The sequence below is a fragment of the Lissotriton helveticus genome, chromosome 5_1, assembly GCF_964261635.1.
Source record: "Lissotriton helveticus chromosome 5_1, aLisHel1.1, whole genome shotgun sequence".
In the NCBI taxonomy this organism is placed as follows: Eukaryota; Metazoa; Chordata; class Amphibia; order Caudata; family Salamandridae; genus Lissotriton; species Lissotriton helveticus.
The window spans coordinates 972696760-972714087 of NC_136065.1; positions in this window are offsets into that span (position 1 = coordinate 972696760).

A 17328-nucleotide genomic window follows, 5' to 3' on the forward strand; every position below is an offset into this window, starting at 1 on the left:
AGACAGGATTGATAGATGTGACCTTTAGAATTGTTGCAATAATCATAGACTGCGAGTTATTTGTGTGTATTCTTTTGCAGGCGCCTCATCGAGCAGATAGTGTAGTAGAAGGGCCCATTGTGTGTGTATGTCAGGATTCTAGAGATAGACATGGAGGAGTAGACCCGGAATTCAAGGAGGCAACTTGAAAGGATGAAGAGCCTGAGATCCAAGGACGGCTGAACGGACAAAGATGGATCCTCGCCATGTGGAATTTTACAGAAATCAACACCTTCTAGTGGGGCGTACCTATAGGCCTATAGGCGTGTCGACAACACTGTGGGGTTTCGTATTAGGGACAGTGCCCCGAGGGTGAAGGCAGAGCAGATGGCTGAGGAGCTAGAGAGAGCGGTCGCATGGGCAAGGAGCTTAGCAGGAGTGATGGAAATTTTAGTCTAAGAAGAGAAGGTGGCGAACTTCTTAGGAAGTCTCCACGGCTGACACCTTTGGTTAGGTTGGGCTATTGTTGAGTAGAGATGTCATCTAGCATATTATATTTATGTCTTTTATCCTGATGAGCACCAGAACACAAGTTATAGCCATCCTGTTTAGTTTAATGGTTCTGGAATTGATTCTCGTTCTTTTCATTAGTCGGTTGAGACTTTTCCGTAGGATTATGTTTGTACTAGTAACTGTTTATCTTCTGAACCTCTTGCTGAGGTGCCTGTATCTTCAGTTATTTTTGGTTATGTAATAAACCTTTTAAATTCAGTCGTTGGTCAGTGGTTCTTTGGGGAAAGTATTGGTGTTTAAAGGTTGAACTGTTTTAGTTGTGATTAGATTACCTAAATTTACTCTATGGCAGGTAAAAAGGTTCAGTCGACCTGTGACGGGATTTTGGAGAATGGTAAGCAGACCCAAGAAGTGAAATCCCGCCTTTTCAGTTGGTAGCAGTTTAGGATGGTTTATCTGCTGAAGTAAGGGTAATCTGGAGGGAGGATGAGATTTCCCCGAGGCCCATAGAGAAGAACATGAAGAGTGTCCAGAGAATCGCGGACGGAGGATGGCGTTCCATGGAAACTGATGGAGAGTAACAGTGCGGCGGAAAGCAGCAGGTCGGAGGAGAGTGAGTATGAAAAGGGTCATGCGTTGCTAGATTGCGGTGTTATGTTGTGTCATTGTGTTGTAATGTCTTGCGGAGTTGAATGCCTGTAGTGAGAAAGGAGATCAGGTTGTGAGTGCGCGCAACCGGTGAAAATCTTAAGCTCAAGGAGAGTTTAAGTGGTTTGGGTGTAGCGAACATCCAAAGTAATTGTCGACTGTTGTGAAAGGGGGTCATGAGGTACCATTGATCGCCCGAAGGAGTGTGTGGGTAACGGACGCTGGTCGGAAGTTACCGGATGTTGAACAGTTGAGGTGATTGTCTGTTCGCTCGCGGACAGGCATTTGCCGGGAAAGGTGACAATTACAGTTAGACTGTGGCTGTACAGTCAGGGAGGTGGTTGCTTGATCGGAAGTAATCATTTCTAGTGTATGATTGGGACGCATGCGTGACCGGCGAGACATCGGAGAAAGGAGGGGAACTGCTGCGAAACGGAGGCGAGTGACGTCAGAAGGAGCCGCGCTGTGATAGGGCGGTTGGTTTGAAGCCGCGCTGTGATAGGGCAGTTAGTGTGAAGCCGCGCTGAGATTGGTGGATTGGCATCAGGAAGTAAACGAGGGTTGTAAACAAGAAAACGTTGTGGGTTTCATCATGAAATGTTTTAAAGTATTGCGGAAATGTTTCAAAGGAGAAAACAAGATAGAACCTCGGGGCGGGGAGGAGGCTCCACCCGAGGATACTCCAGCTTATTACATGGCAGCGAACGTTGGGTTGCATACCATATTGTGGCTTGATAATTGGTGTAAGATGACAGATGGAAATGAGGAATTGACTTTTCCTAAATTTGGAACGTTTAGACTAGAAGTGTTATACCAGTTGAAAGCAATTATGGCTGCATTGCGACCTTTGCCCAGACCAACACAGTTTGAAGCGCTCAATGCATGGATCAGGGCAGCCCACGACAGGAACAGAGACAGGAGGCAGGAAAGAGTGAAGCGATCGGTAAGGGCGGTTCAGGAAGCGAGATGGGATGCCATGGAAAAGAGATAGAGGGTACAGACCATTACAGTAGATAAGTTGTATCCGTTACTGGAAAGTACAGGGGATGGGCAGAAAAAGAGTACAGAAGATGAAGATAGTGAGACAGACGACAGCCTGATAGAGAGGCTGTTGTCAGAAAGGCCACCCCCATACAATCCAGAGCTAGAGGGAACGCAACAATCGAGAAAGCACTGGGAAGCCCCAACAGGGGAAGGCGGAGTTCCAATGGGGAACGGATGGGACACCTCAGGGGACAAGTTTACCCCAGATAAGGGAGAAAAGGCACCTCCACCCTCACCGGTAACGAGAGTAGTGGGAAGATTTACAGTACAGAAGGTACGGGTGGAAGAGGGTGTCCATTCTCAGAAACTGCCAGAGGCACTTACAGTACCGGTTACCATAGGTCCCATAGTATCAGTGTACAATCCAGAACAGACACATAATGAGAATTCACCCCAGATGGGGAGTGAGAGAAGTGCAAGCGATGGTAGAACTCATGTGGCAGATGGGTGGAAGACATTACCTCGACCTGTAGAACGGAGCACCCCTTTGGTAACTTCGGCAGACCCTTCGGAAGTTAGAGGGGGTTGGAGGGGATCGATGGATCTGAGAGGACCAAGGCCGAAGTCGATGAGGGAGTTAAGGCCAGATTTGAGAACTTGGGAAACCGTTGTGGATACCCAGAGCGACAGGTCAAGGAATGTGTTTGGGTCGGGGAACGAGGAGAATAGGATGGTTTCTCACTGTGCAGCTAGCGAAAGCAGACAAGAATGGGAACGCGGAGGTGTGGGAAGCAGGGGGACGTCCCACCACACCTCTGGAAACAGCAGGCAGGAGTGGGACTGCGAGACCTGTGAGGGAAGAAGGGTTCCTCCTAACACACCTGAAGAGAACAGAAGGGAGAGTCAGAACGGCAGCGGGAGGGACTCTAAGGAAACTTCTAGCCAAGGCACATTGAGAGCGGCAATAAAGGCAAGAAGGTTAGACGTGCTGAGACTAAAGTCAGAAGTAGAGGAGATTGTGGAAGGTACACTGCCACTAGAAAGGGTTGAATTATACGAACCAGATGAGCTATTGTTCGTGGCAAAGGATGTCACTCGGAAGGCTAGGACTGCACATGAGAAACCCTCAGAATTAGCGAACAAGTATGAGGTGGATTTGACAAAAACAAAAGCCCTACAAGGGGGCCATAGGTTACAGTACTCAGATCAAGACCTGGAAGAAAAGAGGGTGATCGGGTTAAAGACCCATATCAGGGAGCTGATCATGGGAATCCGAACATGGTCCAACTTGGAGAGATGGGAGGAAAGGTGGTCAAAGAAAAAGACTGTTAGGCGGAGTTTTATTGGGACACCCCCGGGAGGAGGGTTGATGCATGCCGAAGCGTACCCCTTGAGGGAGGTGGCCCATGGGGGATATGTACATGTACCCTGGAGCAGGGGAGACCTGGCTGCCTTTACTAACACTTTCCCAAAGTTGCGAGAGAGCCCAGTGGAATGGTACAAGCAGGTAGAGAGGTTTGTTAAAATCTCAAAAGTGCTGTGGATTGATTTAAACACACTGTTTGACATTGTGGTTCCAAGTGATTTGTGGATAGCGTGCAAAGTCAGTGTTGAGTGGCCAACAGCAGAGCCAGAGCGAGATACAGCCACAAACGGGCCGTCACCTAGGGTAATGGCAAAGTACGAGCAGGCGATCACGTGGCTGAAGACTAAGGTACCACCACAGGATATAGACTGGGTAAAAATAGATCGGACTAGGCAGGAACCAAAAGAGACGGTGCATGAGTACTATGAGAGGCTATTGCTGATTTTTAAACAGTACAGTGGATTAGATGTGATGGATCCGAAGGATATGGGACAGTTTGTATCCAAGTTTGTGCTGGGATTGAGGCCTGACATCTGCCTCATGATACAGCAACATTTGATCTGTTGGCAAAACAAGCCTTTAGACGAGATTTTGAGGTATGCAAGGTACTGCAGTGATGGGATAGATTCGAAAACGAAGAAGCTTAAGGACAAACTGATGCTAGTCCAGATGCAAGCAGGAGGACAGGGCCAATCAGGAAATGGCACCTTGGGAAGGAAGTCAGGGGGACAGAAAAGAGACAATGAGGAAGGTCCGAGACCTAGCATAGATATTGCGACCCTGAAAAAGACGACCAAGTGCCATCAGTGTCACGAGGTTGGGCATAGGAAACGCGAGTGCCCCCATAATCCGGACAACCAGGTGCAGGAGGAGGAGGAGGAGGAAGAGGAAGTCGAAGCCCCTCCGAGGCGGAAGGTGACAGTGACTAAGCCCCAAATGACAAAAGGGGGGACATCGGCCCCTAGGGCTCCGGTCCCTCAACCACCTAAGATTTCTGCAGGGAATAAGGTTTACAAGCAGATGCCCTTCATAGTCGAGGGAGATGAGCACTATTTCTTTGATCCAGTGTCGGGGCGGTGCCTGAATGGGGAGGAAGACAGTACCCTTGGAACCGTGCTGGAGGTAGATCAGAGGAGACCCTTTGTAGAGGCTGACGTAGACGGGCACCCCACCACCTTCTTAGTCGATACGGGTGCTTCCAGATCTACTGTGCGGTCTGCGGTGGTCCCTAACTTGCCCCTTTCAGGACAGACTATCCAAGTGGTAGGAGTTGCGAACAGAAGGATGACAAATCCCTTGACTGAGCCAGTCCCGGTAAAGATAGGAAGTTTCAGAGATAAACACCAGTTTGTGGTGTGTGATTCTAGCCCCGTATGTCTGCTAGGAAGAGACCTTTTGTGTAAGCTGAATTGTACCATCTATTGTACCCCCAAGGGAGTAGAGTTGCAGACTAATGATGATGATGCCGATTTTAAGGTTGCAAATTCGCATGTGTGCATTGAACTATACCCTGCCATAACTGTGGAAGAACTTCCCTGGGATTTGAGAGACTCAGTCGCACCGGAAGTGTGGGACTTTACGGGGGAAGAGATTGGACTGATCAAAGGAGTAGGGCCTGTGAGAATACAGATAAAGCCGAACGCTGACTTCCCTAGGACACCACAGTACAAGCTGACCCCAGAGACACTTGAAGGTATAAAACCCATGATTGAGTCCATGATTAGACAAGGGATCCTGAAGGAGGTTATGGGCAGCCCCTGTAACTCTCCGATAATGGGCTTGCAGAAGCCAAGTGGGAAGTACAGGATAGTACAGGATCTACGAAAAATTAACAACATAGTTGTCCCATGTTGTCCAGTGGTACCGAATCCAGCAGTAATACTGTTTCAGATACCGTTCCAAGCTGAGTGGTTTTCTGTGATTGATTTGTGTCAAGCTTTCTTTTCCATCCCACTGCATGAGGAAAACCAATTTCTTTTTGCGTTCAAAATAGAGAGTCGCGTATTAACATGGTGCCGTATCCCACAAGGGTATACAGAGAGCCCATCGATCTTTAATCAGTTGCTGAAAAGGAATTTGGAGAGTCTAGTACTGCCACAGAACTCAGTTCTCGTACAGTACATAGACGACCTCCTTGTTGCGTCAGACTCCGAAGATGCTTGTAGGATTGACACCATAGCCTTGTTGAACCATTTGGGAGAGAATGGGCACAAGGTATCACCTAGCAAGTTACAGTACTGCCTGCAAGAAGTGCAGTATCTGGGTCACAGAATAGAGCAAGGAAAGCGTAAAGTGTCGCCTGACAGAACAGAAACGATCATGAGAATGACTGTGCCCTCGACCCAGAGAGAGGTTAGAATGTTCCTGGGCATGGTTGGCTACTGCCGACAATGTATTGCAAACTTTTCGCTGAAAGCGAAACCCTTGCAGAAACTGAAGCACAAGGATGTAATTGATCCGGTACCATGGGACACAGACTGTATGATGGCTTTTCTCGAGCTGCGAGAGGACTTGTGTCGTGCTCCGGTGCTGGGAATGCCAGATTACCACAAATCATTTGCATTATTCTGCTGCGAAAGGGAAGGATGTGCTTTAGCAGTTTTAGTGCAGGATCATGGAGGAGTCCGTAGACCAGTTGCCTACTTTTCGGCTACCTTAGACCCAGTAGCCGCAGCGTTGCCCGGATGTCTCAAATCCGTTGCTGCAACAGGTGTCAGCATTGAAAGATGTGAGAGCATAGTGATGGGATATCCACTGACAGTGCATGTACCTCATTCTGTGGAATTGTTGATGACCAGGACCAGGACGCAGCACTTGACCAACAATAGGCTCACCCGCTACGAGCAGGTTATACTTGCTGCAGAGAATGTGACCCTCAGGAGGTGCTCTGTCTTGAATCCTGCTACTTTGTTGCCATTACCAAATGACATAGATGATGATTGGGAAGACCATGATTGTCTCGATGCAACTGAACTATGCACCAAACCAAGGCCAGATATTGTTGATGTGCTGTTGACAGACCCCGTCGAAATGTACTTTGTGGACGGCTCATGCATAAGAGACAATACTGGTCAGTTGAGAGCAGCGTTTGCTGTTTGTACTATTTCTGGAATAATTGAAGCAGCCTGCCTGGAAGGAGTACACTCCGCGCAGGTGGCTGAGATCATTGCGTTGACGCGTGCCTGTTTGGCAGCCAACGGAATTCGGATTACCATCTTCACCGACAGCCAATATGGGTTTGGGGTGGTTCATGACCAATATGGGTTTGGGGTGGTCAGTTGTGGTCTCAGCGGGGTTACATGACGTCATCTGGCTCCCCAATCAGGAATGGCGAATTTGTAAGGCTATTGCTGGAGGCCTTGCAGGGTCCTGCAGCGATAGCAGTGGTTAAATGTACAGCTCACACCAAAGGCACAGAATACGTGACTATGGGGAATCGTTATGCTGATGAAGTTGCACGTTACTGTGCAGAGCAGGGATATTCATATACTGAACAGACGATCGAGGGGCCAAAGGAGAGAACTGAGCTAAGCATGATGCTTGAGGTGGCAGATACCTGGGAAGAATTGAGAGACATGCAAGGACAGACGTCAGATTATGAGAAACAATGTGGGAATCGGCTAGTTGTGTCAAGGGAGATCTGGACATGTGGGTTTCAGCAGATGGAAGAGCTGTGTTGCCGAATGAGCTGGTGAGTGCGATGGCACGACAGATACATGGTCCTGTGCATCTGGGAAGGGATGCGATGTTGCGTGTGTTCAGACAGACATGGTACAATCCCAAATTTAGACAGGCTGCGGAAGCAGTATCTCAGAGATGTGTGACATGTCAACAGATAAATGTTGGGAAAAGAACACCAGTTACACTGAGTCACATTGGAAGGTCTGGCGGACCTTTTTACAGGATGCAAATAGATTTCATTGAAATGCCGAGGTGTAATAGCCTTAGGTATGTCTTGGTGATTGTGTGTGTGTTCTCTAGATGAGTTGAGGCATACCCTACTCGCAGGTGCGATACACTCACTGTGGCTAAACTATTGTTGAGGGAATTGGTGCCACGATTCGGGGTTCCGACCTCTCTGGAATCGGACAGAGGAAAACATTTTAATAGCAAATTTGTGAAAATGCTCTGCTCTGCCCTGAACATTGACCAGAGACTGCATTGTAGCTACCGTCCAGAGGCTTCTGGCATAGTAGAGCAGATCAATGGGACCCTGAAGGCCCGAATGGCAAAAGTGTGCTCATCCACGTCCCTGAAATGGCCCGATGCACTGCCGTTGGTATTAATGAGTATGCGCAGTACCCCGGATAGGAGGACAGGGCTCTCACCTCACGAAATCCTGATGGGGAGGGCTATGAGACTGCCATCTATTCCTACAACTGCCTTGCTGAATATCACAGATGACCTGATTCTTGATTATTGCAGGGGACTATCTGATGTCATCCGTTCTGTGTCCCTTCAGGTTCAGGCTGCTGAAGTTCTGGCTGCTAGCGACCTCTGTCACGACCTGTGCCCGGGTGACTAGGTATTCGTGAGAAAGCACGTGAGAAAGAGCTGCTTGGATGTACGCTGGAGAGGACCTTTCCAGGTGATACTCGTGACCACTACTACTGTGAAGTGTGGCGGATTGCCGAATTGGGTCCATGCTTCTCACACCCGACGAGCTCCAGCACCTAAAGAAGGAACAGCTCCTCTCGTGGATGAGAACAATAACGACGAAGAGGATCCAAAAGAGGGGACAAGTCAAGCTGTGGGGGTGCCGGTAGAAGTTGGGAACTCCCCGGATCAAGCTGTGTATGATCACGACGACAGTGACACTGAATCCGCCCCAGAAGAAGGAAGTGGCGGAGAAGGTGATCTGAGTGCAGAAGAGGCTGATAGTGAGGACGAACCGGGTGCGCAAACGAGAGGCCGGCGAGCAAGAGGTGCAGAAGCTCATTGGCCTGAAAGGCGGAGGCGAATGAATGTGAGATTGGCTTCCGAAAGAGAACTCGCCCCTGTGTCCGAAGAGTCCGATCTGGAAGGAGAAAACGAAGGAGCGGCGCAGAGTGGTCCGAGAAGGTCAAGGAGGGTGCGAGTGCTGTGCCAAAGATATGCCACTCCAGAGTGGACCTATCCTTTCACAAATGTTAGGATTGCCAATGCCAGAGGTACTGAGGTCCGGGAGGGTGAGGTCAGTGGAAGTGACCAGCGCAATCCCCAATGTTAAGCTGCAAGTGGTGCTGTTGATACCTGGACTTGAAATTGAAGGTATCCTGACACTCACCATTCCTAATCCCCCTCTCCTAAGCAAGATACGTGATTTACTCCTGGAAAGACTGGTTTTTCCTACCTTTGTTCCGGACATGCCAGCCTATGATGTAGTTGTGCTTCGCATGGAACTTTTGAATTATGTGTTGCAGGCAATCGGATCAAGTATAATCATAGACTATTAAGAGCCGTGAATTGAACTTTGAACTTTTGAAAAGAACTTTGAGCTTTAAAATGTGCGTTGAAAGACTTTGAAAAGACTGTTGTGAATAAACTGTTAAAAACTAACCTAGAGCCGAGTGGAAGAAGAACAAAGTTAGGGACTTTCCACTGAGGACGGAGAAGGGTTAGGGCTGTCTGTTGATTGAAGAAAAAGAAGAACTGAAACAGAATATTCAAGTTGCCAGGTGTGGTTCAAGAGACTCAAATAGCAAAGAAAGAGACTTGGGTGCTTTCCGAGCACGAACTGCTTGAGCCGAAACCATGGCACCTGGAAACCCGAATCGTAGAGCCAAGTGCATAGTAGGCACCCTTTTAGCAGGAGTGATTCTCCTTATAGTTATAGTAGTTTCAGTTTCATATTTTGCACCACAAGAGCAAGTAGAGAAGGCTGAGGGGACCCCGACACCTAATACCCCTAGCCAGAAGGAAGGAAGAGAAAGAAGAGAGAATGCCTTACTGGCTGCAGAAAGTCGCAGGTTGCATACTGACCTGTCTAAAGGAAATTTTGGACAGAACGCTTATGCAAAACTGTTGTATGAATACATTGATGCGATGGATGCGAAAGACTGTTACGTGTGTATGCAATTGCCAGCCTCAATAGATGAGGGTATTAGATACCATCACCTTCCGTTGACATATGGAATTTCCTGTAGTTTGTTGATTAGCATATTGTATGGTAGAAATCATTTTGAATATTATTTTTCAAATTATGATGCTGTGTTGCCAGAAGTCCCAAATTACAAGCATTTGAATAAGTGGGACTATTATAAATCGGAAGACAGACTGGGATATTTTTTCATTCCCATGCAAGAACTAGACACACCGTATGCACACCGACACAATTTGACTTGCTCATTGTCAGAGGTGGAAAAGAAGTTTATTGAGCAGGTGGAAGATAGGTACACGAAGCAAAAACAGTTGCGAGATTCAGGACAAGGAAAGGTAGATTGGACCGAAGAAGAGAAGAAGCACAAGTCAAGAGGGAGTTACGGTCCAATAGCTTTAGATGAAGTACAGAAAGGGAAGCTGTGCCTTCATCGACCACAGACTTATTATGAGAATGTGTATGTGGGTCATACCACGTGCGAACACACCTTTACATTAGAGTACTACACGAAGGACTTCTTGAAGAGCGTGGTGCAGGTGATCCCTACTGTATACTTTGTCTGTGGAAAGAATGCGTACGTGAGATTGCCAGAGAAGTGGTATGGAACGTGTTATCTAGCAATTATCTTTCCCAAGATTTACCATACTGAGGATTTTGCTCTCTTGGAGGGCGGGTCCCAGAGGAGGGTAAAGCGGGGGGAGAGTGCTGGAGCAGTGATTGGAGATGTGTTTGGAGCAGCGATACCTATGTTAGGAGTCATTTTGAATGACATCAAGATAAGACGGTTAGCAACTGTAGTGGATGAACTGTCAATGAATACCGCCAAGTCATTAGTGCTGGTTGAGGGTGAGATGTTGTCGATAAGGACAATGGTTTTACAGAACCGTCTTGCCCTAGACGTCCTCCTAGCAAAAGAGGGCGGAGTCTGTAAACGTTTGAAGATTCAGGAATGCTGCACTTATATACCAGACAACTCTAAGGATCTGGAGACATATATAAGCAACATTACTGCGATCCATTATGAGATCGAGGATTTGACCCAAGAGAATACATGGGAGACTGTTGGGAAGGGATTTGGAAAGGTTGGAAACTGGTTTGCCAACCTAGGAAAGGGTTTCCTTGGTTTTGTACTGAAACCCCTTATCATAGCGGTGGCATGTGTGATCGCCTTGTGGGGTTTAGTGAGGTTGTGCAAGTGGTACAAGGCGAATAGATTGGCGAGATCAATGAGAATGCAAGAGATGCGAATGGAAAGACTGCAAGATAATCAATACCGCAGTTTGAGAGCATTGGAGATGCTCAAGAGGGGAAAAACGGCAACAAGTTCTGTTTAGTTCAGTTCTTACCCTGAGGATGATGTGAGGGTGGTGATGACACAGGTCATCAAAGGGGGGAACTGAGAGAGCGCCATTTACGGTGAAATTTGTAGGGGTGCAGCATATGTACAAGTAGTCAGCACCCGCATATATAGAGGCCTGTTAATCATAGTTAGATGCAAAGTATGAAAAGTGCTAAAGTGAATTGGTATCAGAATATGTGCAGAGCCAACGTTACAAAGTGCAATCCATGCTTGCTGACATATATAGATGTTTTTAAAATGAAACCTTCTCCTAATGCAACGTGTGTTTAACAATGCAATAGAACTTGAGATCTGCTTTATCTGAAACGTAACGAATTACATATATATATATGATTTGCTTAAAGTAGAAGATGCATTTACTGTCTAAGGTTTGAGGCCTAGCGAACTAAGAGAACAAGTTAATGTAAAACGTTGGGCCTATAACACAAGCAGAGGCCTAGTTAATGGAAACGGTGCAGGCCTGTTGAGAAATGTCTTGCTTAAACATTGAGCTGTAGACAGGATTGATAGATGTGACCTTTAGAATTGTTGCAATAATCATAGACTGCGAGTTATTTGTGTGTATTCTTTTGCAGGCGCCTCATTGAGCAGATAGTGTAGTAGAAGGGCCCATTGTGTGTGTTTATGTCAGGATTCTAGACCTAGACATGGAGGAGTAGACCCGGAATTCAAGGAGGCAACTTGAAAGGATGAAGAGCCTGAGACCCAAGGACAGCTGAACGGACAAAGATGGATCCTCGCCATGTGGAATTTTACAGAACTCAACACCTTCTAGTGGGGCGTACCTTTAGGCGTGTCCACAACATTGTGGGGTTTCGTATTAGGGACAGTGCCCCGAGGGTGAAGGCAGAGCAGATGGCTGAGGAGCTAGAGAGAGCGGTCGCATGGGCAAGGAGCTTAGCAGCAGTGATGGAAATTTTAGTCTAAGAAGAGAAGGTGGCGAACTTCTTAGGAAGTCTCCACGGCTGACACCTTTGGTTAGGTTGGGCTATTGTTGAGTAGAGATGCCATCTAGCATAGAGTAGGGACAGACTAATCTTAATTTATGTCTTTTATCCTGATGAGCACCAGAACACAAGTTATAGGCATCCTGTTTAGTTTAATGGTTCTGGAATTGATTCTCGTTCTTTTCATTAGTCGGTTGACACTTTTTCGTAGGATTATGTTTGTACTAGTACCTGTTTATCTTCTGAACCTCTTGCTGAGGTGCCTGTATCTTCAGTTATTTTTGGTTATGTAATAAACCTTTTAAATTCAGTCGTTGGTCAGTGGTTCTTTGGGGGAAGTATTGGTGTTTAAAGATTGAACTGTTTTAGTTGTGATTAGATTACCTAAATTTACTCTATGGCAGGTAAAAAGGTCCAGTCGACCTGTGACGGGATTTTGGAGAATGGTAAGCAGACCCAAGAAGTGAAATCCTGCCTTTTCAGTCTCATGCAGGTTCTTACTCCATGAAACTGATGGTAGTGAGGAAAGAAAGAGGACACTACAGGGCCCCGTCTTGGCTCTGTGCATGGGGTTGCATATGCCCTAACTGTGTGCATGCACCCCATTTCTGCATGGCATGGACTCACGCCATGCAGGGGCATTCACTGGCAGTCCTGCTGCAGTGCTGTTTAAGGCTTTCATATTAACCTTTAAACTGCACCACCCCGGGACCGCCATACCACCCACCCGCCAGTCCACGGAATCACTGACATAACCTCGACAGACCGAATATGGACTAGACAAAATATCGGTGACTAATTATCGACTACAAATATACCGATTTCCAATACTTAGACAAGAAAACACAAAATTATCGATTACACAATATCGAGAAAAAAAAAATCGACTACAACATTATCGAACAACAATATTATCGATTGTAAAAAATATCGACTTTCAGTTCTTAACATTACACATAGCCAAAATATCGAACATCTAAATATAGAATACTAAAATATCGTAACTTATATAATATCGACTTTACAAAATACATACAAAATGCAATTTTTTATTAAAAATACATATTATACACTGCACAAATAACCATAAACTATTGTTTTTTACTAATACACCATATAATAAATATTAAAAACATTTTAAATTAAACATTTACATCAAACAAACAATTTAAAACACATAAACAGCATTGCTAATAATAAAACATTTCTTAATGCACATTACCATTTTTGTTTCACTTTAAACAACAAAAAATAGATTTACCCATAGAAAAATTTGCCTTACACATAGAAAAAAATAATAATTGGCGTCACCCATATAAGGAAAACAATTAGCTAAACAATTAATAAAATTCAAATGAACAAATAAGAAAAAGCTATCAATTTGAACACCCAATAAACTTTCAGAAACAATTAAAATAATCCTATAAAAAGAAGAATTAAACAACCTAAAATTGCAATCTACAACAACAAAGAAAAGGAATGGGAAACTCTACCGGATTGCTGAGAGACAACTGATTGACTTCCACAAAAAAACAGCTACACCTATCTAAAGTAAGTACTATCACCTTAATAAATTAGCAAAACGTAAATCTAAAACTGCAAACCTATATTTAAAAAACAAATAACTAAAACATCTCTTTTATTTCTACTGTATTTTCTACAGAGAAAAAAAAATAAAGAAGAACTGCACAACATCTCCACTACAATCAAATAAATTAAAAAGTAAGTATATAATTTAAAACATCACTAAAAACCTTAAGAAATAGAAAACAAAGTCCAAACTAGTTAGCAGAACACGACCAAATAAACATTACTAAATTTAAAATATTGTAACACATTTTCTCCATCTCCACAGGTACTAAAGAAATACACAGAAAAGAAAAGTTTGAAGAAAGGCAACACCTGAATTCAACAAAGAAATAAACAGGTAAATAATGAACGTGCAAAGCAATGTTATTATAACAGAACATACATAATTTAAATACTTTCCTAATAATTTAATGTTTAATTTCTCCTAGCATCAAAAAGCAAGCATGACTGAAGGAGCAAAATTTGTTTATTCTCAGAAAGGGAAAATGCTTCTTTGTTACATGGGTTATGTATATACACAAGAGAAACAGTAAGATATGAAAGTTTTTTGGAAATGCACTAAATACTATTCTAGCAAATGTTATGGGAGAGCTGTAACTCAGGAAACTACTGTGACTTATACTAAGGAACATAACCACCCACCCAATGTTACAGAAATCGAGATTAGAGAAATGCTTGATTCCCTTTAAGAAGCTAGTACTAGTACTGATTTAGGAACAACTGCTATACTGAAACAGCATTTAAGTGTTCTACCCCAACATCCCTCTAGCCAACTACCATCTATTGATTCCCTAAAAAGAACCATAGCTAGACAAAAAAGAGCTACATCAACTACTCCTCCCACACCTACAACTTTTGAAGAAGTACAAATTCCACCTGAACTCTGTCTAACACATAGTAATGAACCATTTATACTATATGATTTCAAATCAAAAGATAAAAGAGTAATACTGTTTGCCACTGCAGACAACATGACTAAACTACACCAATGCAAAACTTGGATGATGGATGGTACTTTTGCAGTCTGTCCAAAACCTTTTTACCAATTGTACGCTATCCATGGTCATTTCCAAAATTCAAATATTCCATTCCTATATGCCCTCCTACCAAACAAACAGCAATCTACCTACCAAGAAATCCTAACCAAAGTCAAACAGCAAACTAATTACTATTTTCCACAAAAAATTATCATTGATTTCGGAAAAGTAATGATAAACAGTATCCTTAAAACATATCCACACACAGCAATACAAGGTTGCTATTATCATTTCAATCAATGTAAATAGCGACATCTACAAAAATCTACATTCAGGGCCCGATTACGATTGCGGTGAATCCGCATCCTCCGGGCCAGCGGAAGCCACCGCCGGCCCGGAGGATGCGGATTGACCGTTGCGTTGAGAGAAATTACCCCCCGCCAGATTAGGATGGTGGGGGGTCATCTGCGGACAGCAAGACCGTCCGCCGCTTTTCCGCCGCGAGACCCTGGCGGAAAAGCCCTAATATGGTGGCAGTGTCTATCAGACACCGCCAGCCATATTAAGAAGCATGGGGAAACATGCTTTTCTACGGCGGGTTTTCCTCCGTGGAAAAGCATGTGGACTTTGGCGTTTGGGGGCCCGTTGCGGGCCCCCAGGGTGTCGGGGTGGGAGGTGCACATGGGGGGTACCTAAGGTACCCCCCTGCATTTACATGCACAAAGCGGCAGGCACCGCGCGGTGCCTGCCGCTTTGTGCATGTAAATGTTAAACATGCATTTTCAAGCAGCACCCGCCGCAATGTTAAAAATACAGGATGTGACCGCCAGGGTGGCGGTCACATCCTAATTCGCATGAAGGGACCGCCGCTGCCCATGCGGACGGTCCCTCCACCTCTGGGGTGGCGGACGGACGCAGGTCCGTCCGCCATCCTAATTGGCCCCTAAGTGGCCAATACGCCACAGACAGCACCTTCGCTTACCAAATTAAAAAACTAATTTCCCTAGCCTATGTTCCTGTAACAGACTGTGCTGAACACTATAATCTATTAATAGACAGCCCGAAACGAAGAAAGACTAAGCCCTATGCTTGACTATTCCGAAAATACATGGGTACAGGCTACACCGATCTGGTCACAGAAGAAAACCTAAATATCAAATTGCCTGGTGGAACGTCTACCGTGCGGCGCCTGCCGCTTTATGCATGCAAATGCACTGCATGCAGTTTTAACATTGCCGGGGGGTGCTGCTTCGAAGCACCCCCCGGCATTATGTTAAACATACAGGATGTAACCGCCAGGTTGGCGGTCACATCCTAATTCGCACAGAGGGACCCCCGCTGCCCCTGCGCAGGTCCGTCCGCCATCCTAATCGGCCCCATAGTCTTACATTATATGTTATTTTTCATAATAATTTTTTTAATAATTATAAAAATATATATATTTAAAAAAATTATTTACACTGTTATTTAAGTAACTGTTGAAAAGAAAATATTATTTATATTTACACTTTGGGGTCGATTCCGAGCCGGTAAAAAGCGCTCCAAATTGCCGTTTGGAGCATTTTTCCCGTACGATTCGTACCCTGCAACGTCCACCATACGAACGACGAAGTACGATCCGTACCAGGAGCCGTACTCCGTACGAATCGTACAGGGACCATACGAATGAAATCCCCGTACGACTCTCCCTGGGAACCCGCTGTACGCGACATCTGTACGGTTCGCGGCCGATTTTTCCGACCCGGCAAGTACGATTCGTGTTGGGTACGCACCGTACGACCCTTTTCCTACGGGAGCTGAAAACAGCCGTAAAAGCGGAGTTCGCCCCGAAACAGGTACGGAACGGCCCGCCCGGGTACGGCGCGTACACCCCATGATCGCAGGGGTACCCCTGCGATCATGGGGTGTACGCGCCGTACTCCCAGCATACATGGGGTACGCACCGTATCCCATGTACGCTGGGTGTGCGGTGCATACCCCATGTACGCTGGGTGTACGACACGTAACCCCCATGATCGCAGGGGTATGGCGCATACCCCTGCGATCATGGGTTGTATGCGCCGTACGGTGTGGATGTGAATGTGCGCTTTTCCGTACGGATCGCCTTTACCTGACGTGGACCGTACGACTCGCGTCCTGGTGCACCGGTCGGGATCGTACTCGTCGGGTCGTACTGCGTCTGTACGAGTCGCACGGAAACGGCTCCAGATGCGAGTCGTACGGCGGATTTTTTTACCGTATCGGAATCGACCCCTTTGTAATTAATTTAAATGTTGAAATTACTTTTATAATTGACTTTGTGTTAAACATTATGTTTATAAATATGTTAATGTAATTATAAAAAGTTACCTATGGTTTTCAATTGTTTTTTTTTATTATTTACCTCTGTAAAAATTAATATTATTAATATTTTCAATATTAACTTTATTAATTTCTAGATTAACATATTACCATTTTGTAACCCACAAAAATGTTACTATTTTTAAATCTTTATAAAAATGTATCTATAAATAGGCTCTAGTTTAAAATATTAAAAATTGTATGTACAACAAATATAACAATTATTTTCAACATGTTTATAATTAAACATTTTCTATTTTGTATGTGATTTAAAATAATTGTTATGAAATAAAATGTACACTATGTAATTATGTTTATTAACAAAAATGACATTTTGAACATATGTGATTAAACATAAAAATTATTTGAGTTCAATTTATCAAAGTTGATAATATGTAAATATTTACTTGCTTTAATTGTGTTTTGTTATAAAGACTATGTACTTATTAAATTATACTGCAAATAAAAAAAATTATTCTACTTCCCATTTATTTTTCCATCTTAATAAAATGTTTATAAATGTTTCCACTTAACCATGTGTGTCT